We start from the raw sequence: 2,960 nt of genomic DNA on the forward strand, positions 1-2,960 counted from the left end.
TGCCGTCCTCTACAGCCACTTCACATTCAGAACTCCCTTGCATACAAAGGATGCTTTGTGTTTTTTATGACTGCCTTGAACTCTTGGCTCAATGAGACTGCTACCCACCCATTCTGTGTAAGGACTCTTTTATGGCCAAATACCGGATGTAGGTCTGTAAGTCAATTTATTGCTTGTAAAAGAGGTTGGGAGGAGGTGAAATGCTTTCTGCTTACCCCAGATCGGTGTATCACTCAGCTAATAGGCATGCAAACTTCAATGTCAATATATGTCCACACTCTCTTGGAGAGCTTTTGCAGCTCAGACTTTTCCATGGGCTCTTAGGTCAAATGAAAGAAGGAGAGAAGGAAAAAGAAAGCATAATTGAATTGTTGGTGATTAATAAACACACACAACTGCCACCACTACACTTCTTTTGCCTCAGAAAAACCCTATTTTAGGCAGCAGCTCAAGATGAGCATATACACACTACAAGATTGAAGGACTTTGTCACAGACTCTAAGAAATGTAATGAGGGGATCTCTAACTGTTTATGTTGAACATCCTCAGGAAACAAATGCCCAAAGCTCTTAAAGCCACGATAGCTGTAGCAATTTGATGCTGGTTTAAATTTGGGGTAATAGATCTTTTCTTATTCAGTGTCGTAAGGCAGGATCACATGTGAAAGTACATATGTACAGTATGCACTATCCCTAACAAGTCATGAAACACTGAGGGCCAGCAGCAAACCTGATTGCCATTGGCTAAATGTTCTCAGGAAGTTGCAAGAGCCAATTCTAGCTCTCTAATAAGAGTACCTTTACAGATCTGTGCACATAATTTTGCTAATGTATCTGTCTCAACTACTCGTTACATTTTCACAGGAACGTCTTAAAAATGTACTCTGTGTGGAGCAGATTTCCAGCCAGACTTACCCTGAGAAGGGGCTTGTTTTGCTTAAAAGTCTCATCCACATGGAGCAGTGAGGGCCCTCTGTTAGTCACCTCACTGACCTTTGAGCTGAATGTTGTGCTTTTAATGAGATACGCAAACTTGAATGTTGGTCCCAGAGGCCTTAAGTTCACTACTTGGCATTCAGATGCTGATTTACAGCTGCAGCGAAAATGGGTAACACATCTTAAAGATTGATTGATTGTCAGGGTCGCCAGTGTGCGGCTGCCCCCTTTCCATTGTTGTGTCACTTGCTTCTCGGCCCTCGAAGGGCACCAGCCATTGTCTGACATAGTTGGTGTTGCTGTGGACACAGCTTAGAATCTGACTCCTGCACTGCGTATATATCTTCGTTCTTCGGAGAAAGAACTGCTACAATACAAAACAGAGATTGGAAATCCTGGCTGCTGCTCTCTCTCTAGGCACAAAAGCAGGGGAAATAAGGGAGATTTTCAGTCATTTAATTAAAAAGAAACAAAACATTTTCATCTCTAGATTACAAAATTTGACTCTTGGTGCTGGCTCTGGAGTACTTTAATTGTACAGACTAAGACCTGGGTTCAAATCTTCACTTGGCTATGAAGCTCACTGGGTGACTCTGGTCCACTCACTGCCTCCCAGTCCTAGCCTACCTTTAAGGTTGTTGCGGGGATTAATTTAGGAGGGGGAGAACCATGCACACCATCTTGAGTTCCTTGGAGAAAAAAGGTGTGATATAAATGCACTTTTATAAATAAAATAATATTCTTCTCTTCTCACAATGCCAAACTTGTGTTCAAAGTTATGCCTTAAAATCCTGGGTTTGCTTTGCACCATTTTTCTTTTCAATGGTTTAATTGTGCAACACTTCAGTTCACGGTCCCAGTCCAAAAATACCTGCACTTTATCCTTATCATACCGACAAGTTAATAGAAGTAGGCTCTGGTAGCTCAGTAAGGATCAGATTTACTGTTATGTAACTGAGTATGAAATCCAATGAGAATGATACAATTAAAGACTTAGATTTGATAACACACCCTGCCTGTTGAAAGGATATTAGATGGTGGCCTATTCTCTTTAGATAGTTGCTGATGAATTTAAATCGGGACCAATGGCAGTAGTATGCACGGTTAATAAAATGGGGCAGTTCTTGGTTTCAGATATGTCTGGAGGCAACAGGCCATGGAAGCCATTCTCTCTCATTCTTGATGGGTTTATAATTAGTTATGGGAACTCCTCAAATGTCCAGAGGTCCTTCAACATTCCTTCATTTTGTTCAGCTCTGACAGTTAAAATATTTCACTGAGCTTGGTTCAACTTAAACAGATTCTGTGCTAATGTGTGAGACTGTTTCTTCACAGCAATATAATTCCCTGGAAATGGAAGACTTCATCACATGTGAAGGGGGTTTCACAGTAGGAGGAGCAACAGGACTGTACTTCTGGCTCCACCCCTACCATTCCAAGCCCCACCCCCTGACATCCGCACATAGAATAAATATTTGAATTCAGGAAGCCCATACGCATATATTTCCCCTATGCAGGCATGGTGGGGCAAGGGTTAGGGTTACCATGTGAAAGATTACATTCCACCAATGTAATGAGTATCAAGACCCCACCAAAAAGTACCAAGAACATAGAACAAGAATGTGGATAATAATTACCTAATGGTGGCCTTCAGTGCAGGAAAAGCTTATAAACACTACAGGGGTCTGGGAGAACAGTTCCCACAACACATTTCAGCAGGTAGGTTACAGCATCATCTTTCTGAGTTATGTGTCAACTGTTTCACCAGACATTTTCTTTCCACATCATACAAGAGGGGAACTAAAATATTTATCTTCATACATGGAAATAAAAATGTGGTTTGTATATTTGCAATAAAATATAACTTTTTAAAAGTTTTAAAATATTTAATACATAGAAACCACCATTATATTGTGCCTTCCAGATAGAGAAATTCTGCACGGCAAATTTTTAATGGAAGTGGATGTTCTTTTCCTGGGGTATCTTCTTTAAGGAGTATCCAAAAATTAGCAGGTGGTGGAATAG

Source organism: Podarcis bocagei (genome assembly GCF_964188305.1).
Source record: "Podarcis bocagei genome assembly, chromosome: 8".
Classification (NCBI taxonomy): Eukaryota; Metazoa; Chordata; class Lepidosauria; order Squamata; family Lacertidae; genus Podarcis; species Podarcis bocagei.